Raw genomic sequence first — 26,652 nt, 5'->3', positions numbered from 1 at the left:
CGTCTCAGCCTCCTGAGTAGCTGGGAGTACAGGAGTGCACCGCCATGCCCAGCTAATTTTTTGTATTTTTAGTAGAGAAGAGTGTTTCATGTGTGTCCGTGTGAAGAGATCACCAAACAGGCTTTGGGTGAGCAACATGGCTGTTTATTTTACCTGGGTGCAGGAGGGCTGAGTCCGAAAAAGGAGTCAGGAAAGGGTGATGGGATTATCATTGGTTCTTATAGGTTTTGGGATAGGCGGTGAGGTTAAGAGCAATGTTTTGGGGGCATGGGATGAAGCTCACCAAATACATTCTCGAGGGTGGGGAGAATTACAAAGAAACTTCTTAAGGGTTTGGGGGATTATAAAGAACCTACGTAAGGGTGGGGGAGATTACAAAGTACATTGATCTGTTAGGGTGGGGCAGAAACAAATCACAATGGTGGAATGTCATCAGTTAAGTTATTTTCACTTTTGTGGATCTTCAGTTGCTTCAGGTCATGTGGATGTACACGTGCAGGTCGCTGGGGATATGATGGCTTAGCTTGGGCTCAGAGGCCTGACAAAGGGGTTTCACCATGTCGGTCAGGCTGGTCCTCAAACTCCTGACCTCAGGTGATCTGCCTCCCTTGGCCTCCCAAACTGCTGGGATTACAGGTGTGAGAGGCTGCGCCCGGCCTTGCTTGCTTTTTTTAATCTTACTTTTTGTTTTGGCTGCTCAACTTCTGCCTTTTATCTTGCTTCTTGCTCTCCCACCCCATCACCTTGCTTCTGTTTCTGCTTTTACTCGTTCTGCCTTTCATCCAACTTCCAATTCCCTCTGCTGTTCTGCCTCACAATGGCAGTTAGTGAGGGAGGGGTTTTAAGGGGGCATGTCCGACATCCTATCCTGTCACAGCCAGAAACATTTTTCAAGGTTTCTCTGCGGTCCTGTCAGCCAAGAGGGAGTCCGTTCAGTTGGTTGTAGGGCCTAGGGCTTATTTTTATTTCTCAGTCCTGACAAGGAAAGGCTGGATTAATGCAGATTCTCTGCAGGTGTAAATTTCCCCTACAAAAGATAGTTTTGCAGAGTTACTTCTGTTTGCTGGCTCTCTGACAGCCATCTTAAAATATGCCAAAGACACATATTCTGGGGTAAAATATTTTGATTTTCTTCATCTAGCTACAACTTCACCATGCTGACAGCCTCCAGTCCAAGCACACCTGAAGCCTTTTTTTTTTTGAAACGGAGGCTCACTCTGTCACCCAGGCTGGAGGACAGTGGTGAGATCTCTGCTCACTACAAGCTCCGCCTCCTGGGTTCATGCCATTCCCCTGCCTCAGCCTCCTGAGTAGCTGGGACTACAGATGCCTGCCACCACTCCTGGCTAATTTTTTTATCTTTTTAGTAGAGACGGGGTTTCACCTTGTCAGCCAGGATGGTCACGATCATCTGACCTTGTGATCCTCCCGTCTCGGCCTCCCAAAGTGCTGGGATTACAGGCATGAGCCACCGCACCCGGCCTGAAGTCTTTCTTTTTAAAAAGCTGCCCCACCCTTCTGACCGCCTTCAAGTCTCTGCCAAAACACAAGTAACAGTGGCTGACTCCCTGCTATAGCAAGCTCAGAATAAATAGCCTTTGCTTTTTTTTGTTTGGTTGGTCTTTGTTTACTTGCAGAAGCTTCAATGTAGCATTGACAAGGACTCCATCTTTGACCAAACCTTAGTTGCCGCTGAACCCTTTTCTCTATTAGTTCTTGGCCTGCCAAGTCCAGTTTTAGAAAAGAGTACTGTTGAGTCTAGTTTAGCAAGAGTCCTCCCAACCACTTTTGATAGTTAATCAAGTTCCTCTTAGTAATTTTCCATCCACTAACTTTCTTATCTTGCCGATTGGCTATACACCTTCAACTCTTTTTGCTGTATTTGGAGTTGAGCTCAGTTCTCTGCTGGTCTCTCTTGCCTACTGTAGTACATACAATAAAATCCATCTCAGGTTTTTAACAAGTGTCCAGGGTAGTCCCTCTGAAACTACTTTTGCAAAATTCTGACAATAAGAGAAAGCAGACACGGCTGACTCCATCTTGGTTCTAGCCTCACAGACTAGCTGTCTTTGCTCATTCCTGTGCAATTTCTCCCAAGCAATCTTTGGGAAAAATTTAGTTTATAGTTTAAATCAGGGATCCCCAAACCCCAGGGTCACAAGACAGGTACTGGTCCATGGCCTGTTAGGAACCCAGCCGAACAGCAGGAGGTGAGCTGCAGGCTTTCAAGTATTACTATCTTGTCAGGTCAGCATCGGCATTAGATTCTCATTGGAGCTCGGACCCTATTGGGAACTGAGCATGTGAGGCATCCAGACTGCGCACTCCTTATGAGACTCTAACTAATGCCTGATGACCTGGGGTGGAACAGTTTCATCCAGAAACCATCCACCACCCCCTTCCATGGAAAAATTGTCTTCCATGAAATCAGTCCCTGGTGCCAAAAACATTGGGGACAGCCAAAAAGGTTGGTTTAAATGATAACCTTCCCCAAAACTAAATTACCCCTGTAAAACTAATGAAAGGCCACCAAGTTAGGAGGATGAAAGGGGCGTGAATTCTGCTAAGATGTATGCCTCATTAAATAATTACCAGTCATTCCAGAGGTCACAAGATTTGCAGCTTCCCCAATTACTTCTGTGAAGAACATCACTACTGTAGAACCTAAGATTGGCCTCTTGAGATATCTTTTCAGGCTTTTGCATTTCTGACTACTGGATGGCACCATTTGGCCCAAAAATCAACCAGTCCCTTAGCCCCCACCCAGAAGTTTGCTCAGGGCAGGAGGGCCAGTTTCCACTTCCCTGTGATTTCATCCCCAACAATCAGCACTGCCCAAACCCTAGCCCCCTCCCCACCAAACTGTCTTTGAAAAATCCCTTACCTCCAAGCCTTCAGTGAGATTGATTTGAGTAATAACTCTGTCTCCCACAGGTTATGGCTGGCCTGTGTCAATGAAACTCTTTACTGCAATGCCATGGTCTCCATGAATTGATTTTGTGTGTACAGTGGGCAGGAAGAACCCATCAGGTGGTTACATCTGCAGGATGGTGCCAGTTCTTTCCACAAAGGCTGGTCAGATACCCAGAAAGTATTTCTCCACTATTACGTGGACCGTGTGTCTTCCCTGTCAGTCTCCAGGGAATAGGGCCTGGATCAAGTATTTAGTATTTAGCAGTTGCTACACTGTCACCTAATCCCTCATTTTCAAGATTTTGCCATGCCTTCCAGTGACCTAACTGGCCACCATGCCACAGAATCTTTACTTTATGGTCTCCAAGGAGAACTCTCCACTCGATGTTTTATGATTTGAGCAATGGCATAGAATCTGATACTTGTGGACTGAGGGAGGTCCCCGGATGCTGGTGGGATCTCGACCCCAGCTGTGGTGTCCAGGCTCTTGACACCATCTCCAGAACGAAGTCAAGGATGAGTCAGCAAACAGTGAAAGAAGAGATTTATTGCAAAGCAAAAAGTACACACTCAAGAAAGGGGAGTTCGGGCATACCCGAGAGAGAACAATGGGTTCTGGGGTTTCATCTTGATGGATTACTTTAACCAAGGAGTGGAATATTCATAACAATTCCTGGGTAAAGGTGGAGATTTCTCAGAACTGTGGTGCCATCCATTTTTACATCAAATATTGGTCTCAGAACTGTCATGGCACTAGTGGGTGTGTGATTTAGTATGTTAATGAGCATATAATGAGGGCCTAGGTAAAACCTACATCAAATCAAGCACCACATTGGGTCCAGTCAGTCTTAGACAGCTTGGTCCACACCCTGGTTTTTCAGCATCTTATCAGCCCATAGCCTCAAGTCAGGTAAATCTGCTGTCTAGAATTTGTTATCCTGTGACCACCCTGTACTATTCCTGTCTCAAATCTACTTGTAAATATTCAAATGGTCTTTGACTTGGGCATGCCAACTTTGCTTACTTCACAGTGTTTCATGCATTGTAATCCAGTATAAGAAAAGATGATCCAGACATTTGTTAAACATCACTAAGATGGATCCCAGGTATTTGTGTCAAATTTGGATTATTTTGGTTTTGTGTTTGCAGAACATAAAAAACTAACATGAGGTAAGCACTAAGGTCTGGAGATGGCTGTGGAAGAGATGACAAAATCCAACACCACGCTTGAGAGTGTCCAATCATCTCTTCTGGGGCAGCATATTTTTCTATAATACTGAATTTGGGGGAAAAAAAAGAAAAACCAACTACAAGATTCATGAAACTGGACAACTGTCTTTATAACATTACCAGTGATAAAACCAGTAAGGAAGGCTGGTTTGCAGTCATCTGAGCAGTCTCTTTACTTTCATAAATATGGTTTCTCTCTGATATTAAACGGCTTCCAATTTCAAGCGGAATGCTACATCCCAACAAGGATGTGAAGCAAAGCGGTTTCTTTTGTAATCCTAAACGTTCTAGTCTGCGAATTAAAAGTCATTATTTGAAGAAGCATGTCCAGGCTTCATCGGGCCGCCGAAAGGTTGTTACACAACACAGGTTAAACACCAGCTTCTTTGGGAGAGAACAGATGCGGGGGCGGAGGAAAAAAGGGAGAGGCAGACGTCACTTCCCCTTGTGGGCTCCGGCAGCGGGTTGGTCCGCGGAGTGGAAGAAAGGCAGACGGGGACTGGGAAAGGCACTGTCGGTGACATCACGGAGCGGGCGACTTCTATGTAGATGAGGCAGCGCAGGGGCTGCTGCTTCGACATCTGCTGCTTCGCCACGAAGGAGTTCCCCTGCCGTGGGAACGGGTTCAGGACCGCTGGTCGGACCTGAGAGTCCCAGCTGTGTGTCAGGGCTAGGAGGGCTCGAGAGTGCGTGGGGCAAGTGACCGTGCGTGTAAAGGGTGAGGCGTATGAGGCTGTGGCGGGGCGGAGGGTTGCGAACTCATACTTACCTGGCAGGGGAGATACCATGATCACGAAGGTGGTTTTCCCAGGGCGAGGCTTATCCATTGCACTCCGGATGTGCTGACCCCTGCGATTTCCCCAAATGTGGGAAACTCGACTGCATAATTTGTGGTAGTGGGGGACTGCGTTCGCGCTTTCCCCTGACTTCTTGTAGTTTAAAGAGTAGGCATTATTGTAAGGTTAGTATTAATTCTAATATTGGTTTGTACCTTGGTTGTAAGTGTTATTCTTGGTTTCGGACGCTGAGGAATGGGAAGTAACATGTCATCTCACTGTAGAGATTGGTACGTGGTCTGCAGGGTCTTTGGATTCTCACGCTGTGAAAATCTTGGTGTTTTTACCTAACCCCCATCACCTTTTACACAGCCTCCGCTTCTAACCGCAGCCCCCTCAGGAGTTTGTGGGATTTTTGTGCTAGCGGGGAATGTGTTCTCACCTCGTAGAGCCAGGTACAAACTACGCCGACGGGCGCTGTTATTCGGGAAGAAAACATGGTCTTTGGGACTCTTAGTGTCCCCGTTTGGTTGTAGATATAACTCGCTTACTTTGCGTAGGGGAACGGCTCTCCTGGCGTCCAGGTGCCCTAAACCATATTCATCGAGGTCCGCAGGCCTCACCTCACCTATCTTGGCCAAAATGTGCCGCGGTCCTCCCTGAAATATAAGGCGGGAAATTTTATGAGGAGCCGGGTCCAGTTTCCCTGCTGTCTCCTGCCGTTTACATATCTAATCTTTCTTCAGTCTTTATTTAAGCGACAGCTGCTTGTTTGATGTCTCGCTTCCACATCCTACATCCATTGCCAGGCAGCTTTCTAGGTAGCACCCCCACTCATCCTTCCTACCGCCAAGCAGCCCTTTCCTATTTCTGGCGCTGTTTCTGGCGCCAGCGTCCTCCCCCGTCCCTCTTTCTTCAGGCCCCGGCTGATCACCTTCATGGACAGAAAATACTTAGCTCCCTCAACCTGCGGGTTTACACCTGACACGTGTCAGTACCCTGGCAAATTCCTTAATACCCCTTCTCAAATGGCACTGTAAATTCATCTCTTTTTAACTCCCAGAAGTATCTAATTGGTTTTGTCCCTGCACTACGTGAATACTAGTATCCACTACAGAAGAAAACCCCAGGCCTAGCGATGGCGGTTCTGGGCATTGTGCCAGTTTCTCCCAGGGTATGTTTTCTGACCTCACCTACTTCTGATCAACTGAGGTCAGGAGTTCCAGACCAGACTGACCAACATGGTGAAACTCCGTCTCTACTAAAAAAAAAAAAAAAAAAAAAAAAAAAAAAAAAAAAAAAAAAAAAATAGCTGGGCGTGGTGGTGTGTGTCCGTAATCCCAGCCACTCGGGAGGCTGCCAGGAGAATCGCTTGAACCCAGGAAGTGGAGGTTGCAGTGAGCCGAGATCGTGCCATTGCACCCCAGCCTGGGCAACAGAGCGAGACTCTGCTTCAAAAACCAAAAAACAAAAGCAAAAGCAAAACAAAACAAACAAAATAGAACAAAAAGCTAGTCCATCTGAGACATATTACTGGAGACGGTAGAATCCTGCATCCAACAGGCACTTAGTGCAGATCTGGACCCACTGAGCGATTGGCTCATGTTCCCTCTGTTCTATTAAGTATCAAGAGCAGAAATTGAGCTGTTTGGCTTTTACCCACTAAGTATGGCTATAGGACAGGTCTCTCTCTCTCTCTCTCTCTCTCTCTCTCTCTCTCTCATTATTGCATCATTATTTTTTGCCATTAGTGTGGGTTTTTGGTTTTGATGTTATGGAGTGAATTTCTGGGGACAAATCTCTGTTGGGTGTTGTTGACAAGGATCCAGTCCCTGTTTGGTGATACATGACAGCTAATCTGCTCTGTGAGTCTCCTTTACTGTCTATGTATTGTCCTGAGAATAATGGTATTTCCTGCTATTTGAGACTGCAGCAATGATAAGTTGTTCGTATCTTGTCTTTCAAATGTCTGGTAAAATTTTTATGAGCCCAGTAGTTGTCAATATCTGCAAGAGTGGCATCTCTATTACAAGAGTGATCTTACTACTCAATGTCCCCCCTCCCAACAAATTTCGTTCCATAGGAGCTCTTGGCTTTAACAAATTTGCTATATCTAAAAGACATCTTAGTCCAGGAAGAAAACTAAATCTGTAGCATGTAAGGAGCAGTTTTCCTTGATTGGTATATTCAGGTTTCTAACCAGCTGAAAAATTCAAATACATGGCCTTTAAGGATTAAGTTTGAACCACACTACAGAAAGGAGAGAAAAGATTTATATGATCACATATAAACAATGGAATCAGCAATATGAGCACTTTTCACAACTATACAAATCAAATGTAATAATCTCCAGAACATTAAGGAAGTTCATCCCTTAATGAAAATGAATGAAAAGAAATTATTCACCCACTGTTATATGCCCTGGAAAGAGAATGTCCTGCCGGACTCAAAAGGGTATCACAAAATCACTCAGATTTTCAGCAATGAAGGCCCTCCAAGGATCTAATGATGTTAATATTTTCAGTTTATTTCCTTCACTGATAAACATTGTTAATAGATACCATTGCCTCTGTTTTCACCTTACTTAGCACAATTCATTTCTTTAGAATGCCACCTAGTTTGGTGGAAGGAATTTTCCTTCTTTATAAATATAGGATATTTTCTCATGAAACAAACTATCATACTCTTTCAGTGAAGTGAATAGACAAATTAGGTCTCTAAAATTTTAAAGGAGTCACTGCCCCAATTATCTTAGGAATAGTAATGATCACTTATATAAAATTAAAATAAGAAAATTAAGCCAGGTATGGTGAGCCAGGAGGATCTCCTGAGCCCGGAAGCTCCAGCTGAGCCAGGAGGATCTCCTGAGCCCGGAAGTTCCAAGTTGGTCAGCTATGATTGCCCCGCTGCACTCTAGCCTGGATAACAGAGCAAGACACTGTGCCTTATTTTTTATTTTATTTTATTTTATTTTTTACTACTTATGCTTATTTGTTTATTCATTTTTGAGACAGAGTCTTGCTCTGTAGCCCAGGCTGGAGTGCAGTGGTGGGATCTCAGCTCACTGCAAGCTACGCCTCCCAGGGTTGAAGCTATTTCCTTGCCTCAGCCTCCAGAGTAGCTGGGATTACGGGCGAACGCCAACACGCCCAGCTAATTTTTATAGTTTTAGTAGAGACAGGGTTTCACCATGTTTGCCAGGCTGGTCTCAAACTCCTGACCTCAAGTGATGCACCTGTCTCGGCCTCCTGAAGTGCTGGGATTACAGGTGTGAGCCACCTTGCTCAGCCTACTTATGCTTGAAATGTGAGGTTTCATTAGGGAAAAATTTTCTTGTTGAATTTCTAACATGAAAAAATAATAGATTTAACTGTAGATTAAATGAATGGTCTTGATAGTTTGGTACAATAAAATAAATGAAATCAAGTTGATAGCAGAGAGGAATCTTTGATGCTTTTGAACAATTTAAATAATGTAAATATTTAATATATATATAAACGATGAAAATGTTCATTATGTTATTATTTATTTATTTATTTATTTATTTTGAGACAGAGTCTCACTCTGTCGCCTAGGCTGGAGTGCAGTGGTGCAATCTCAGCTCACTGCAACCTCTGCCTCCTGGGTTCAAGCAATTCTGCTGCCTCAGTCTCCCGAGTAGCTGGGATTACAGGCACATACCACCACACCCGGCTAATTTTTGTATTTTTAGTAGACACAGGGTTTCACCATGTTGGTCAGGCTGGTCTCGAACTCCTGACCTTGTGATCCACCTGCTATGGCTTCCCAAAGTGCTGGGATTACAGGCATGAGCCACCGCACCCAGCCCGTTACATTATTTTTTAAAAATCAGTGTGACTCTTTTGACAAATTAGAATGGTTTAATAATCTTGGTTGGGCTGGGTGCGGTGGCTCATGCCTGTAATTCTAGCACTTTGGGAGCCCGAGGTCAGGAGTTCGAGAACAGCCTGGCCAACATGGTGATAGTGTTTTATCCTGTAGCACTTGATTGTCTCTCCCGGGCTTTCTATGGATTCCAGGGATGCAACTGAGAAGTTTGTTTTTAATGCACTTTTACTTGAAGTAAGAGTATTTTAGGCCCAGCGTGGTGGCTCGTGCTTGTAATCCCAACACTTTGGGAGGCCGAGGTGGGCAGATTACTTAAGATCAGGACTTTGGGACCAGCCTGGCCAATATGGTGAAACTCCGTCTCTACTAAAAATACAAAAATTAGCCGGGTGTGTTGTCGCAGGCCTGTAGTCCCAGCTACTCGTGAGGCTGAGGCAGAAGAATCCTGTGAACATGGGAAGTGGAAGTTGCAGTGAACTGATCTCAAAAAAAAAAAAAAAAAAAAAAGTATTTTAGAATTTTTTGGCAAAGGAAATGAATTCTGACAAGTTTTGCACTTAAGACATTCAAGTGTGATGAAAACTTGAAAACCACTATGCTAGGGATGCTAGGTGAAACAAATGCTGTTTAGAATGTCTCACAAACAAAAATTACATGTCAGCAGGTAGGTTTGACCCTCAGGTTGGGCACATTTTACTTCAAGTGCACTGTTGGTGGAACTTAAGATGAATCTAGGACATTCATGATATATGTATAAGACATTCACATATATATGAGAGACAGAGAGACAGGGTCTTGCTATCTTGCCCACACTGGTCTCCAACTGTGGACCTCAAGCAATCCTCCTGTCTCCCCTTCCCAAAGTGCTGGGACTACAGGCGTGCACCACCTCATCCAGCCCATTTTAATGTTTTAAATTTAAATACACATTCCAAAAATTATATAACAAGTACAGGAAGCCCACTTTATGCCAGTTTTACAAAAACAAAGTGCCAACATCCTACAGTACTGAAAGAAATAAAGTTTTCCTAGAATTCTATGCCAAAATGAAAAATCTTTCAAGAATGTGACAGAAATAAGGACATTTAAAGACATACAAAAAAATGAAAGAATTCAGCAACCCAAGCTACAAGAAATGCAAAAGGAGTCCTCCCAGCCTAAGGATAAGGATACCAGACAGAAAAATGGATCTACACAAAGAAATGGAGACTACTGGAAATCGGTATGCACATAGTTAAATATATATGTTCTTATTATTTAAATATTTTAAAATAATTTGACCAATTAAACAAAAGCAATAATAATGAATTCTGGGGTTTATAACGTGTAAAATCAAATTACATGACAACACTAGCATAATGGCCAGAAGGGGAGGTAGAATGTCACTAGATGGCATGGACGAAGATGTATTCTGGAAACCCTAAAGCCATCACTGAAAAGCAAAAGCAGGGAAAGAAGTCGGAGAGTGGTAGACCAGAAGAAAGAGAGTTATAGCTAATAAGCCAACAAAGGAAAGAAAATGGAACGATATAAAAACCATGTAATCACTATGCTGGAGCAACTGCTCTCCAGGCCTCTACCCTATAGAAATACACCAGTGGCCAATGATAAGTGTACAAGAATGACGACTGCAGCATTATTTGTAATCATAAAATAATAGAGCCAATGTACTTTCAAAGATATATGAAAAGGGTTTTATTTATTTAACAAACACAAACAATTGTACAAACAGAGGAAGCAAGTCCTTTGCCAAAAGGAACACAGAGGGTCATGATAATGCTACTCCTCCAGGGATTTCAGGGTTCCCAGACTCGTAGTTTTCTGTCTAGTTCTTCTGGAAGATGTTATTCTTGGGGTCCTCGCGTTTGGAGCTCTTTCATGTTCTCTCTCAATTTTCCCCTCAGTTCCTCCCCATTCTGCTTCAACAACAGCAACAAAAAACAATTCTCTCCTCCAGAAGATCCATCCTGTGCTGCACGAGCCTTTCAGGAGATCTGGATGTCTGTTCCACCGCTCCCCGGCTTCTTTCCCTGCTTTTGCTTTTCCCCTCCCCCGCTCCTACCCTCCTGCCTTACGACCGTACACTGCCCATCTGAGTCCCTGCGGCTCCACCGCCGCAGAAGGTGCACTGGAGGCCCTGCCCGTTGCCCTCTCCAGGGGATGCCAAGAAATCAATGTGAATAAACGCTTTGAAAAAAGAACTTGCCCATGGAAAAATCTCATGATTTCTATTCTTGGGGTTCTTCAAGGGACTAAAAGCTAAAGGCGACGATGGCCTCGGGAGGTCGAGGCTGCAGTGAGCCGTGTTTGTACCTCTGCACTCCAGCCTGGGCGACCAAGCGAGACCCTGTCTCAAAAAACAAAACAAAACAAAACAACAAATCAAAACTTCCCCAAGGTAAAATATTTCATGATTTCCATTTTCGGGGCTCTTCAAAGGACTAAAAGCTAAAGGCGATGATAGATTAATTCAACAAGTCCTAGTCGTGCGCCCTGGTGAGGGCCAGACCCTGCTCCCCGCCAGGGGCCCCACCAGAGGCCCCACGAGCCACACTCACCATGATCCCTGCCCCGGTGGAGCCCCCGTGCCGGACACAGGATCCGAAGATAGCAGCGAAAGTTCCGCAGCGGCCTCAAAGGCGACTGGGCAGTGTGGGCACAGGCTCCCTCAGTGGGTGAAGGCGGCACAAAGAACCATCCTGGGAGTCCACTGGGCGTTCAGCTTCTCTTGGGTCCCCAGGCGGCTCAGGTCCGGGTCGCAGGCCGGGGCTTTTCCAGGGGCTTCTGAAGCAGGCGAGGGGCAAGGTCGTCCTGGTTCTAGAATCTCCCAACCTGCGGGTCTCCGATGAGACCAACACGATTCACCGCTCTAATCTCTCCAGTTTTCCAAGGCCTTACACAGTTGTACTGTGTGGTGGGCTCTGAGGATGGGAGGATTGGGGAGTGTTTGGTGAGTGCACCCTTCCTATAGCGCCCAGAAGAAGGTAAACTACGTGTCTCTGTGGCACAATCGGTTAGCGCGTTCGGCTGTTAATCTAAAGGTTGGTGGCTAGAGCCCACTGAGGGACGCCTGCTCCAGGTTTTTTTTTTGTTTTTTTGTTTTTTTTTTTCTCTGAGACACGAGTCTTGCTCTGTCGCCAGGCAGGAGTGCAGTGGCGCGATCTCGGCTCACTGCAACCTCCGCCTCCTGGGTTCGAGCGATTCCCCTGCCTCAGCCTCCCAAGTAGCTGGGAATACAGGCTTGCTCCACCCCGCCCGGCTAATGTTTTGTATTTTAGTAGAGACCGAGGTTTCACTTTGTTGGCCAGGACGGTCTCGATCAGCTGACCTCGTGATCCTCCCGCCTTGGCCTCCCAAAGTGCTGAGATTACAGGCATGAACCACCGAGCCCGGCCGCCTGCTCCAGCTTTTAAAGCGTTCATGCATTATCGATCCCTAGATAAACCAGGGAGATTATACCTTCCCAGAGTCCTAAGCCACTAGGGTTGTGTCTCTGCGGCACAATCAGTTGTCGCATCCAAAGGGCCTAGCTAATTTTTGTATTTTTTGTAGAGAAAGGGTTTCGTTATGGTGCCTAGTCTGGTCCCCAACTCCTGGGCTCAGGCACATCCGAGGTCTTCCCAAAGTGCTAGGATTATACCGGGCCTTATATAATGTTTCTAATTTCAGCACAGTTAGCAAACTTATCTTCTGTGGGAAAGGTACCAAATCATATTTTACTTTATTTCTCAACTCTAATAATGTCCCTTTCTTCGTTTCTTTGCTGACACAACAAATTTTCTCCCCTCTCCTACTTTTTGTTTTGAGACTAGGTGCCACTCTGTCACCCAGGATGGAGTGCAGTGGTGTGATCTCAGCTCACTGCAAACTCACTGCACCTGCCACCCCGGCTCTAGTGAGCCTCCAGAATAGCTGGAACTACAGGTGTGTACCACCAAATCCAACTTTTCTTTTTTTTTTTTTTTTTTTTTTTTGAGACGGAGTCTCGCTCTGTCGCCCGGGCTGGAGTGCAGTGGCCTGATCTCAGCTCACTGCAAGCTCCGCCTTCCGGGTTTACGCCATTCTCCTGCCTCAGCCTCCCGAGTAGCTGGGACTACAGGCGCCCACCACCTCGCCCGGCTATTTTTTTGTATTTTTTACTAGAGACGGGGTTTCACCGTGTTAGCCAGGATGGACTCGATCTCCTGACCTCGTGATCCGCCCGTCTCGGCCTCCCAAAGTGCTGGGATTACAGGCTTGAGCCACCGCGCCCGGCCTCCAACTTTTCTTTCTTTTTTTTTTTAGAGATAGGGTCTTGCTATGTTGCCCAGATTGGCTCCAGGAGCTCTAACTTCTGGGCTCAAGAGTTTCGCCTGCCTTGGCCTCTCAAAGTGCTGGGATTCCAGGTGTGAACCACCACACCCAGCCTAACAAACTTTCTATACGTGTGCCCATGATATTCTTTTCTTTGCTTTTTTTTTTTTTGATACACAGTCTTGCTCTGTCACCCAGGCTGGCGTTCAGTGAAGGAATCTCAGCTTACAAGACTGCACCACCATGCCCGGCTAATTGTTGTATTTTTAGTAGAGACAAGGTTTCATCATGTTGACCAGGCTGGTCTCAAACTCCTGATCAGCCGCCCAACATGCTGGTATTACAGTCATGAGCCACCATGCCCGACCATGTGCCAGTGATATTCTAATAAGTGCACAAATGCCTTCCTGGCTTAAGTAAGGGGGAAGTACAACAGGAGGACATGGTGGACATTACACAGAGATATTCAGTTTCATAGGATGGACAGCTAAACTTTTAAGACATTTTATTTTATTTTTTGAGATAGGGTCTTGCTCTGTTGCCCAGGTTGCAGTGCAGTAGCACGATCATAGTTCACTGTGTTCTCAGTCTCCTGGGCTCAAGTGTTCTTCCTGTCTCAGTCTCCCGAAGTGCTGGGATTACCCGAAGTGCTGGGATTACCAGCCTGAACCACTGCACCTGGCTATTTTAAAGTCCTCCAACATCTGTAATTGTTTCTCTTTTATTTTATTATATATAATAAAATATATACATATTTTATTATAATTATATAAATATATACAGTTATATATTATGTATGATAAAATATAGTATATATTTTATTATATATATTTATTAAAATATATGTATGTATTTTTTAGAGATGAGGTCTCACTATGTTGCCCAGGCTGGTCTCGAACTCCTGAGCTCAAGTGATACTCCCATCTTGGCCTCCCAGAGTGCTGGGATTACATGTGTGAGTCACCATGCCTGGCCCTGTTTCTTTTTTATTTATTTATTTAATTAATTAATTAATTAATTAATTTTTATTATTATACTTTAAGTTCTATGGTACATGTGCACAATGTGCAGGTTTGTTACATATGTATACATGTGCCATGCTGGTGTGCTGCACCCATTAACTCATTTATATTAGGTATATCTCCTAATGCTATCCCTCCCTGCCCCCGCTCCCCACAATAGGACCTGGTGTGTGATGATCCCCTTCCTGTATCCAAGTGATCTCATTGTTCAATTCCCACTTATGAGTGAGAACATGTGGTATTTAGTTTTCTGTTCCTGCGATAGTTTGCTGAGAATGATGGTTTCTAGCTGCATCCATGTCTCTACAAAGGACACGAACTCATCCTTTTTTATGGCTGCATAGTATTCCATGGTGTATGTGTGCCACATTTTCTTAATCCAGTCTGTCACTGATGGACATTTGGGTTGATTCCAAGTCTTTGCTACTGTGAATAGTGGCCTGGCCTTGTTTCTTTTTCAAATTTAATTCATTTATTTAGAGACATGGTCTTACTCTGTCACTCAGGCTGGAGTGCAGGGATGTAATCATGGTTCACTGCAGCCTCAACCTTCCCAGGCTCAGGTGATCCTCCCACCTCAGCCTCCTGAGTAGCTGGGACTACTAGCATACACCTCCATGCCTGGCTAAATTTTGTATTTTTTGTACAGACAGAGTTTCATCATATTGCCTAGGCTGCTCTCCAACTCGTGAGCTCAAGTGATCCGCCCGCCTCTGCCTCCCAAAGTGTTGATATTACAGGCATGAGCCACTGTGCCCAGCCTGTAATTGTTTCCTGTGGTGACCAAGTCACATTGGTCTGGAGAAGACAGGTCACAGTGACCTCTTTGATAGCTTTCTGCCAAGTTGCTTATCCAAAGGGAGCAAAATCACAATGGTCCCAGTCATTTTTTTCTCCTCCCCTTTCCTCTTTTCTTTATAAATCTTGATTTTACTTTTATTTGATGAAAACAATCTAATGCCAGTTTCCCTTCTATAGTAATGGAGAATGAACATGCAGATAAGTGTCTCTATATTATTCCTCGACTGATTTCTTTCAGAGGCTATGTCCATAAAATTTAGCCCATCTGAGACCCATCATTGGAGCCAACAGAATCCTGCACCTAACAGGCCCTTGGTGCAGACCTGGATCCTTAGAGCTATTGGCTCTTGTTCCCTTGGTTCTTGCTTTCATGAGCAGAAGTTGAGCTCTTTTGCTTTTATGTACTAAGTATTGTCATTGGGCAAGTCCTTCCTCTATCTCCCTCTCTCTCTTTCTCGCATCATTGTTTTCTGCCATCAGTGGCATCAGTGTGCGTTTCTGGTTTTGATGTTATGAAGTGAATTTCTGGGGACAATCTCTGTTGGGTGGTGTTTGACAAGGATCCAGTCCCTGTTTGGTGATACATGACAGTGGATCTAGTCTGTGAGTCTCTTTTGATTGTCTATTCATTGTCCTGAGGATAATGGTATTTCCTGATATTTGAGACTGCAGCAATGAGAAGTTGCTCATATCTTGTCTTTCCAATGTTTGGTAACAATTTTTTGGGCCCAATAGCTGTCAATACCTGCAAGAGTGGCATCTCTATTACAAGGATGATCTTACTACTCAATGTTCCCCTCCCACCTAACTTCATTCCATAGGAGCTCTTGGCTTTAACAAATTACTATATTTAAAAGAAATCTTAGTACAGAAAGAAAGCTAAGTCTGTGGCATGTAAGGAGCACTTTTCTTTGATTCGTATACTCAGGTTTCTACTAGCTAAACAACTCTAACCAGCTGAAATACATGTCCTTTAAGGATTAAGTTTAAATCACACTACAGACAGGAGAAAAGAGATTTATAGGATCACAAATAAGCAATGGAGTCAGCAATATAAGCACTTCTCACAACCACACAAATCAAAATTTTTTTTTGCTTAAGACAGAGTCGCGCTCTGTCACCAAGTCTGGAGCTCAGTGGCACGATCTTGGCTCACTGCAGACTTGGCCTCCCGGGTTAAAGCGATTCTTGTGCATCAGCCTCCTGAGTAGCTGGGATTACAGGGATGCGACACCATGCCTGGCTAATTTTTGTATTTTTAGTAGAGATGGGGTCTCGCCATGTCGGCCAGGCTGGCCTTGAACTTCTGAACTCAAGTGATCTGCCCACCTTGGCCTCCCAAAGTGCTAGGATTGTAGGCGCAAGCCGCTGTGCCTGGCCACAAATCAAATTTAAAAATCTCCAGAACATCAAGGAAGTTCAGCTCTTAATGAAAATGGATGAAAAGAAATGATTTACTCACTTTTATATGCTCTGGAAAGAGAATGTCATGCAAGACTCAAAAGGGTGTCACAGAATCACTCAGATTTTCAGAATGAGGGTTTTCCAAGGATCTAACGATGTTCATTTCTTCAGTTTGTTTCCCTCACTGATAAGCATCGTTAATAGATACCATTGCATCTGTTTTCACCCTAAATGATGTTACTTAATGCAATTACTTGCTTTCGAATGCCCCCTAGATTGGTGGAAATAAATTTTCTGATTTATAAATATATTTTCTTATGAAACCAATTGGTATACTCTTCCAGTGGAGTGAATAGATAAATTAAGTCTCTAAAACTTTAAAGAGATTACTGCCCCAATTATCTTAAGGACAGTAATAATTACGTGTATAAAATTAAAATAAGAAACTTAACCAGGGTGTGGTGGCTCACACCTGTAATCTTAGCACTTTAGGCAGCTGAGGAGAGAAGAAGGACTGAAGCCAGGAGTTTGATACCAGCCTGGGCAACACGGTGAGACCCCTGTCTACAAATTTTAAAAAATGAGCTAATTAAAAAAAAACTAGCCAACACAGTGGCTCATGTCTGTAGTCCCAGCTGCTTGGGAGGCTGAGGCAGGAGGACTGCTTGAGCCCAGCAGATCCAGGCTGCAGCGAACTATCATTGTACCACCGCACTCCAGGCTGGGTGACAGAGTAAGACCTCAACTCAAAATAAAATCAAATAAAGAATAATTTCTATTTATTTATTTATTTATTTATTTATTTATTTTGAGACGGAGTCTCGCTCTGTCGCCCAGGCTGGAGTGCAGTGGCGCGATCTCGGCTCGCTCTGCCTCCCGGGTTTACGCCATTCTCCTGCCTCAGCCTCCTGAGTAGCTGGGACTACAGGCGCCCGCCACCACGCCCGGCTAATTTTTTTGTAATTTTTAGTAGAGACGGGGTTTCACCATGTTAGCCAGGATGGTCTCGATCTCCTGACCTCGTGATCCGCCCGCCTTGGCCTCCCAAAGTGATGGGATTACAGGCGTGAGCCATCGCGCCAGGTCAAGAATAATTTCTTGACTTTTTTTTTTTTTTTTAAATTCCTGCAATGCCAGGCTGGTTGACTCATACCTGTAATATCAGAAAATCAGGAAGCTGAGGTGGGAGGATTGCTTTAGGCAAGGAGTTGGAGACCAGCCTGGGCAACAGGGCAAGATGCCATCTCTAAAAAATTCAAAGGCAGGCTGAGCTGGGAGGACTGCCTGAGCCCAGAGTTGCAGGTTGGTCAGCTGTGGTTGCACCAGTGCACTGTCACCTGGATGACAGAGCAAGACACTCTCTATTACATTTTTTTTTCTACTTATGCTTTATTTTTTTATTTTTTTATTTTTTTATTTTTTGAGACGGAGTCTCGCTCTGTCGCCCAGGCTGGAGTGCAGTGGCCGGATCTCAGCTCACTGCAAGCTCCGCCTCCCGGGTTCCCGTCATTCTCCTGCCTCAGCCTCCCGAGTAGCTGGGACTACAGGCGCCCGCCACCTCGCCCGGCTAGTTTTTTGTATTTTTTAGTAGAGACGGGATTTCACCGTGTTAGCCAGGATGGTCTCGATCTCCTGACCTCGTGATCCGCCCGCCTTGGCCTCCCAAAGTGCTGGGATTACAGGCTTGAGCCACCGCGCCCGGCCGGTTCTACTTATGCTTTAAATGTGATATTTCATTAGGGAAAACTTTTCTTGTTGAATTTCTTGTTAATATGAAAAAATAATAGATTTAGCTGTAGATTAAATTAATGGTCTTGGCTGGGCATGGTGGCTCTCGCCTGTAATCCCAGCACTTTGGGGGGCCGAGGTGGGTGGATCATCTGAGGTCAGGAGTTCGAGACCAGCCTGGCCAACATGGTGAAACCCCGTCTCTTCTAAAATACAAAAATTAGCCAGGCATGGTGTCTGGCACCTGTAATCCCAGGTACTCAGGAGGCTGAGGCACGAGAATCACTTGATCCCTGGAGGTGGAGGTTGCAGTGAGCAGAGATCATGCCACTTCACTTTAGCATGGGTGGCACGGTAAGTGAGAGTGTGTCTCCAAAAAAAAAGAAAAGAAAGAAAATAACTTTTTCATGTGAGGAAAACGAGTGCTTTCAAATTAGCATGCCCACAACTAGGCATTAAAATGAGACAGCAACCACATCCTACTTCCTGCTTTCTAAAATTGTTTAAGTTAAAAAAATTTTTTTTTATTGTGTTGAGATGGAGTTTCACTCTGTTGTCCAGGCTGGAGTGCAGTGGCAGGATCTTGGCCCACTGCAACCTCCTCCAGTCAGGTTCAAGCCATTCTCCTGCCACAGCCTCCCAAGTTGCTGGGACTGAAGGCGCGAACCACCACGCCAGCCTTTTTCTTTTTTTTTTTTTGTATTTTTAGTAGAGACGGGGTTTCATCATGTTGGCCAGGCTGGTCTCAACCTCCTAACCTCAGGTGATCCGCCCATCTTGGCCTCCCAAAGTTTTGGAATTATAGGCATGAACCACTACCACCGGCCACTTCCCCTCTTTTGAGCTATGTATTCATCCACTGAAACTGCTTGCTATTGCCACAGTTAGCTATAAAGTAACCTAATCATGTGCACTGGACACCATCTCTCACTCCCTGTAGCTGAACAATGTATAGCTAATCCCTAATCAATGTTATTTCTATAAACCACTGGGAGTTCCTGGCAAACAACTTTCTACCAGCCAACTCCCTGTCTCCTTTTTTGGTCTTTACAAACCTGCTTGTAACAAAGGCCAAACAGAACCCATATCCAAGATTGCTTGGGTCTGAGCCTTCCGGGCATCTACCCTCACATTGGCTCAAACAAACTCTTTAAATCATATTTTGTGCTTAAGCCCCTTCCTTCTAGGTCGACATTTTTGGCCCTGGGAGCAGGATTCAGAGCAACTCATCTCTGACCAACTGACTGTCCCTCTCCAAGGCCTCCAGGGTGGCTAAATAGTAGTAAGAATTTTACTGGTGAGATCAGTTTGCAGTCCAGGAAGAGACAGTCTCTGTGTGTGTCTTTGAAGAGGTGCTTTCTCTTCAGAGAGAGAGAGAGAGAGAGAGAGAGGGCAGGTTGGTTTTTGTACCTCACAGGGTGTGTATCACACAATGGAGTTATACATATTCAGCAGGTTTGGGGAAAGTCCATTTCTGAGGGGTATTGAGCTCATGTGCAACGGGTAAACATATATGTAACATGTACCCCATCTTCACATTGGGAAGGGATTTTAGCATTAAAATGAGGTGGAAATTGGTTCTTTATGTCAAAAGGTGAACTACTGGACACGAAGTCGGTTTGTGTGCAGTTCCTGTAACATGGCTGAAACTGGCTTGATATCTGCAGTTGCTTATCAGGAGAGAATGGAAGGCCACTCCTCTGTCCTATTGGAGGTCTAGTGATCTGGGTTGTAAATCCAGTTGAGAAGGGCTGGGAAGATTTTGACAATTTGCCTGCTAGCTCCTGTTGTTAGGAGTTTAGCAAGAGTGTGGTTTTTCCTGCAGCCATAGGAATTCAGGAAGTTGTCATGCCAGCTGAGGCCCGAACCCTTGACCTGTAGCTAACTTTTGTTTCCTTAACCTTAGAGTCTTATTCTCTAAGGGGCCATGTATTTTCGTCTCTCAGATCACACCACATTCCTCCCGGACTGGGTGCCTGGCCAGCTCTGAAGCCCTTGAGTTCTGACTCTGAGAGAAACAGTTGGGCAGTAGGAAAGGGTGAATCCTCCTGAAATCTGGACCTTCCCACTCTTTGGTTGAAGGCCTGGGGTTTGCTTGAGTGTCCTTTCCAGCTCTCGCTTTCTAGAACGGAGGTTTTCTGTCTTTACCCTGTGGGTAAGAGCTTTGAGTTTCAGGGGAAATAACTGCCTTTTCCACCTCTGCGTCAGGACAGAATGTTTGGGTTCAGTCAGGCAAAGAGCTCTCCAGAGAGCTTCTGCCTTTTCTGCCTCTGTTCCTCGGCAGGAAGGTCTGGGTCAAGGTATTGGCAGGTAGGCACTGGTGGTTTCGTTTCATGTAGCATGTTGTTTTGAACATTGGGACTTAGCTTTTCATTTGTGACTAATTCCTGTTAGTTCTTAACTGGAAAGTGTATGGAGGTGCGTTCTGCCCTGAAGAAAAGAAGTGATCTGCTCCCGCTGACCTCTTCAGGTGCTCCAAGTGACTACGGACCCTGCAGAGGTGTCAGGGTCATTACTCACCATGTGAAGGCAGCCTCATAGGGCACTCCCCATCAGAAGAACATCTTTATGAACCCCCTTTCCTGCTCTTCCGGGAGGGTATATGTGAGACGGGTCCCCCATAGCACATACACTCTGTGGCCACCTGGTGGTTAGAAACAGTGGGAACCACTGAGACAGCGATACACAACTCTGGTGTTATCTGTAGGAGTGACTTCATAAGCACCACACTGTGACCCAAATCACATTGCAGGCCTTGGTCATCTGAAAAGCTCTTGAATTATGGGAGATCAAGCTTCAAAATTTAGCACACTGTGAAGAAACAAACACCTTTAGAAACACCAGCTGGGTTTATGTATAACACGAGGCATCCTCTTGTAAATGTCCAAGAAACTGGACCCACCTAACCAGGAAAAGTCATAAGCAGAATAAAGGAAATGGGGATCTTTTGAAATGCTTAAAATAATTTATTAGTGTGCACAATTGGAAAAATATGGTTTTAGAACTAAATTAAATGGGAGACTTACTTCCAATGATACCTAGAAACTTCTAAAAGAACTGAGAAAATTGCCTCCAGTGAGGAAGTAAGCTGAAGGAGGTAAACTGACATGTTTTCTGAATTGATAAATATTGAGGAGACTTTGTCTCTTTCGCCTCCAACTGCTCCTTCTCCTCCTGCCCCTGCACCTGCATAGTCTCCCTTACCTGAGCCCTCCTGTCCTGCCTTGCCTATTCTTCCATCACCATCACCTGAGGAAAGTCCCCAGGGCTCTGGCCCCTTCCCTGAAACTTCCGTTCTGACAGCCCCTTTCAAGGTAAAACCCACAGGAAGAGGGGAGCCTACCATTCTGTATACTGCTTCACCTAAATGTGAAATAAGAATATCATAAAAGACTTCCCTGGGCCGGGCGTGGTGGCTCATGCCTGTAATCCCAGCACTTTAGGAGGATTAGGCAGGTGGATCACGAGGTCAGGAGTTTGAGGCCAGCCTGGACAACATGGTGAAACCCAGTCTATACTAAAAATACAAAAATTAGCCGGTCATGGTGGCACATGACTGCAATCCCAGCTACTCAGGAGGCTGAGGCAGGAGAATTGCTTGAACTCAGGAAGTGGAGGTTGCAGTGAGCCGAGATTGCAATCCAGCCTGGGTGGCAGAGCAAGACTCTGTATCAAAAAAAAAAAAAAAAAAAAAGACTTCCCTGATCGAAATTTAAATAAAATATCCCCTTCTAATTCTAAAGCAACCTCCAAGATCCTATAGGGTTGGGGAGAAAATTTGACTTAATTGTCCAAACTTTTGAGCCCAGATATTCTGATTTTTATCAATTAATTCACATGCTGGTGTAAGAAGGCAGGGCCACTAAATGGTTGAAAAGGGCAAATTGGAACAATCCTTTAGAGGATTTTTTAAAACAGACTGAAGCAGACAATGAAAGGGTCTGCATTTTGGCCAAATACCTCCATGATGTCATTCCCCAGGTTGTTCTCAAAAATGTAGACTGGAGAATTCAGTAATGCACTTAAAAGGCCAAACAAATGTGTCATTGATATTTTAAATGGTTGAGATTTATTGATTGATTGACTGAGACAGGGTCTCACTCTGTCCCCTAGGCTGGAGTGCAATGGCTCCATCATAGCCCACCACATCCTCAACCTCTCAGCTCTAGCAATCCTAACCACCTCAGCCTCCCGAGTAGCTGGGACCACAGGTACATGCCACAACGCCCGGCTAATTCTTTGATTTTTTTTGTAGAGGGGAGGTCTCACTGTGTTTTCCAGGCTGGACCTGAGTGAACTCCTGGGCTCAATCAATCCTCCCACTTTAGCCTAATATTTACACTGATGGCAGTGATGCATTTGGAGTAGGTGATGATTTTGGAATGCTTTAGAAGCAACATAAGTATCTGATTTCATCAGGTCAAACCATCAAAAATGACCAATAAATCTCTGACCTCTTAGAAGCAATTTGAAAACCCAAATCTTTGGCCACCATCAAAATTCCTGGTCATTCAAAATTAGATATTCCGGAGAGCAAGGACGATCATTTTGCTGATGCAGCAGCTAAGAATGCAGCTCTGAAGGTGGCAGCAGACTCAGAACTTCTTGAAATGACCTTGCTGACTCATGACCCATTGAAGACTTCATTAGAAGTACAAGTAGGCTGGGCATGGTGGCTCATGCCTGTAATCCCAGCACTTTGGGAGGCCGAGGGTGGTGGATCACCTGAGGTCAGGAGTTTGAGACCAGCCTGGCCAAACAGCCAGGATTTTGGTGAAATCCTGTCTCTACTAAAAACACAAAAATTAGCTGGTGTGGTGACACATGCCTATAATCCCTGCTACTTGGGAGGCAGAGGCATGAGAATTACTTGAAACTGGGAGGCGGAGGTTGCAGTGAGGCAAAATTGCACCAATGCACTCCAGCCTGGGCGACAGAGCAAGACTCTGGCAAAAAAAAAAAAAAAAAAAAAAAAAAAGCATAAGTGGGAGTTCCCAAGCAGGAAAGGGGTCTCTGGAAGGATAAAGGGAACAAGTTTCTTCCAGAAACAGGCTTATGATATGGGCCCAATGATACACTGATCCACCCCTTAGGCTTCAATTACCCTTTTTACAGTACTTCATAAGCTGAGTCATTGGAATTCAGACAAAATGTTAGCGGGGGAAAGCAACAGTATTGAAAATCATTGCCTATGATTGCAGAAAATGTTTATTCTTGCTATACTGTCTGTCCCAAACATAACCCTGGAAAACCCCTTCATGGGTCACAGGGACATTGTATCTTTAGGACCCTTTGAGACATGGCACTTAGACTTTATCCAGCTGTCTCCATCTCAGGGTCACAGATACCTTCTGGTGCTAATTTGTATGTGCTCACTGGGGTGAAGCATTTCCACGCCGATGAGCCACAGCCCAAGTAGTAGGTAGACTGTGATTAGAAAAGGCAATTCCTCATGGGGATTGCCATCTGAACTCCATAGCAACTGAGGAATACACTTCATGGGTCAGGTAATTGGATCCATTTGTAACGTTTTTGCCTATGTCCCAACATTTCCATTGTGCCTGTCACCCCTAGTCCTCCGGGCTGATGGAATGCACTAATGATACAATAAAAACTCAATTGGCAAAGCTAACAGAAGTTTTTAACCTTTCTTGGCCAAGGAGCTCCTACTTGCTCTGGAAAATGTCCACACTCTGTCTCTTTGAAATAATAACAGGAAGACCCATGCAGTGGTTAGATGAAGGCGCTTATGAATCTGCAGTTCTTAAAGTTGACATTCTCCATTACTGCTAAGATCTCACAAAACTTACTAAGAACTTTACATTCATAAAGGATTCCTTTCATAATGAACTCCTGGGAGATGAAAATATAAAAAATCACGGCCTATAACCTGGGGATGTTGTTCACTGGAAACAACATCAAATAAAATATTCCCCCCAAGACTGTTGGAAGGGACCACATCAGGTATTATTATTATTTTATGTTTTTTTTTTTTGAGATGGGACCTCATTCTGTTCCCCAAGCCAGAATGCAGTGGCACAATCATGACTCACTGTAGCCTTGAACTCCTGGGCTCAAGTCATCCTTCTGCCTCAACCTTCCAAATAGTTGAGACTACAGGAATGGACCACCGCACCTGACTCACAACAGGTATTACTGACCAATCTGTGCCAGTAAATTTAAGGGCATTGACACACAGATTCATGTTTCTCTTGTAAAAGGCAACCCTACCAGAGTGGACATCTGTCAGTGGAGATTTTCACTTAAAGGTAACTCGCAATCTTCCTGACAGAGATGGCAAGTAGCTGACACCAGATGTAGTCTGCTTTCGCTCAAGATCCTGGCCTATATAATCAGTTACAATTCCAGTGCTCACTGCACCTGAAAGAGTTAGTCTCTTTTTCTGTTGACTGGAATACATACACTGTTAGGGCTCCTTTAAGTTGTAGGGGGTCCTCTCTTGGTGGTTTTGGTAAAATCACGCTATATGCATATTCTCTAAAGATATGACACACTAGTCCTATTGTGTGTATATGTATTTATATATACCTACACACATAGCAAAATGCCTGTGATCAGATTTCTGTTTTACTGTCCCTAATTAATTTGATTACAGCAGGGAGGGATCATTCTCTGATCAGAATCTCACAAACCATTACCACTGAGAGAAATTTGACAAGGTTCCAGGTTTGCCAATCAAAACCACAAACCACTTTTGACCATAATGACCCATTGGTACGTCCTGTGCTAAATTTCACCTGTATTTCTCTTGATTGCACTCACGATGCAACTCAGGGTCATAACAAGCAAAACCTGTTTATTGAATCTGTCTGACTCACCCTAACCTTCCTGCCCCACGTCTCAGTTTAACCCATCATAATCCTATTGTCAAAATAACTGTCTGTAATTCCAGCACTTTGGGAGGCCAAGACAGGAGGATTATTTGAGCCCAGGGGTTTGAGACTAGCTTGGGCAAAATAGTGAAATACTGACTCTATAAAGTATATAGAAATTAGCTGGGGGTGGTGGTGCCCACCTGTAGTTGCAGCTACTCAGGAGTATGAGGTGAGAGGATTACTTGAGCTCAGGAGTTTGGGCCTGCAGTGAACCCTGATGATGCCCCTGCACTCCAGCCTGGGCAACAGAGTGAGACATTGTCTTAAAAAATAAATAAATAGGCCGGGCGCGGTGGCTCAAGCCTGTAATCCCAGCACTTTGGGAGGCCGAGACGGGCGGATCACGAGGTCAGGAGATCGAGACCATCCTGGCTAACATGGTGAAACGCCGTCTCTACTAAAAATACAAAAAACTAGCTGGGCGAGGTGGCGGGCACCTGTAGTCCCAGCTACTCAGGAGGCTGAGGCAGGAGAATGGCGTGAACCTGGGAGGCGGAGCTTGCAGTGAGCTGAGATCCGGCCACTGCACTCCAGCCTGGGCGACAGAGCGAGACTCCGTCTCAAAAAAAAAAAAAAAAAAAAAAAAAAAATAAATAAATAAATAAGCTGAGTGTGGTGGTGTGTGCCTGTAGTCCCAGCTGCTTAGGAGGTTGAGCCATTGAGCCTTGGAGGTCAAGAGGTCAAGGCTGTACTGAGCTGTGATCTTGCCACTGCACTCCAGCCTGGGAGACAGAGTCCTTGTCTTAAAAAGTAATTACAATAAAAATAAAAAGTACAAAACCAACCAAACAAAAAATTGTCGCTTCATTCTGAAATAACAGTGGTAAACACCATGATGCCGCTGGAAAGTTAAAAGAAAAACACTCCCTCCTGCTATCAGGATCCAGCCTGCCCCCTTGCTCTACATTTCTGAACCATGTTTTAAATGCCCAAAAGCTGTTGTACTCAAATTATAGCGCACTTACCTGTTCTGCACCAGCGTTTATATTTGTCTCCTGAAAAGATCACCATCTATGGACCTATAAATGTGTAAGGGCATGGAATGATGATGTGCAATGTCATTATTGTTATGTATTTCTCATTGTTTTACTTCTGGGAAAACTAATTTCATGATATTCTGAAGACTAGAGATGATTCAACAAGTGGCAGCAGCTGTAGACTTCACTGAGTCCTGTCTCTCTCTTTTTTTTTTTTTTTTTTTTTACCACTCTATGATGCCCTTTTTTCTTTTTTCTTTTTTTTGAGACCGAGTCTCACTCTGTCACCCAGGCTGGAGTGCAGTGGTGTGATCTTAGCTCAGTGTAGCCTCGAACTCCCAGGCTCGAACTCCCAGGCTCAAGCAATCCTCCCACCTCAGCCTCCGGAGTAGCTGGGACTAAGGTGTGTGCCACTACACAGGGCTAATTTGTGTATTTTTTGTGGAGATGGGGTTTCGCCATGTTGCCTAGGCTGGTCTCCAACTCCTGGACTCAAGCAATCCACCCACCTCGGCCTCCTGAAGTGCTGGAATTACAGATGTGAGCCACCGTCCCTGGTTGTAATGCCCTTTCAATTGGACTTTTGGACATTCTTTTTTTTTTTTTTTTTTTTTTTCAGACGGAGTCTCGCTTTGTCACCCAGGCTGGAGTGCAGTGGCCGGATCTCAGCTCACTGCAAGCTCCGCCTCCTGGGTTTACGCCATTCTCCTGCCTCAGCCTCCCGAGTAGCTGGGACTACAGGCGCCCACCACCTCGCCCGGCT

General features: G+C 44.8%; 1 non-coding gene and 1 pseudogene across 1 annotated transcript; both read left to right on the top strand.

Annotated features, from left to right (window-relative positions):
- Positions 1-4,904: 4,904 nt before the first annotated feature.
- LOC119624676 (U1 spliceosomal RNA) lies at positions 4,905-5,068 on the top strand. The gene has a single exon (XR_005240825.1). It is a non-coding gene; the product is annotated as a U1 spliceosomal RNA (small nuclear RNA).
- Positions 5,069-10,172: 5,104 nt separating this feature from the next.
- Positions 10,173-11,693, top strand: LOC140709281 (uncharacterized; annotated as a pseudogene).
- Positions 11,694-26,652: the final 14,959 nt, after the last annotated feature.

Source organism: Chlorocebus sabaeus, chromosome 20, assembly GCF_047675955.1.
Source record: "Chlorocebus sabaeus isolate Y175 chromosome 20, mChlSab1.0.hap1, whole genome shotgun sequence".
In the NCBI taxonomy this organism is placed as follows: domain Eukaryota; kingdom Metazoa; phylum Chordata; class Mammalia; order Primates; family Cercopithecidae; genus Chlorocebus; species Chlorocebus sabaeus.
This window is presented reverse-complemented; position numbering and strand designations above follow the sequence as displayed.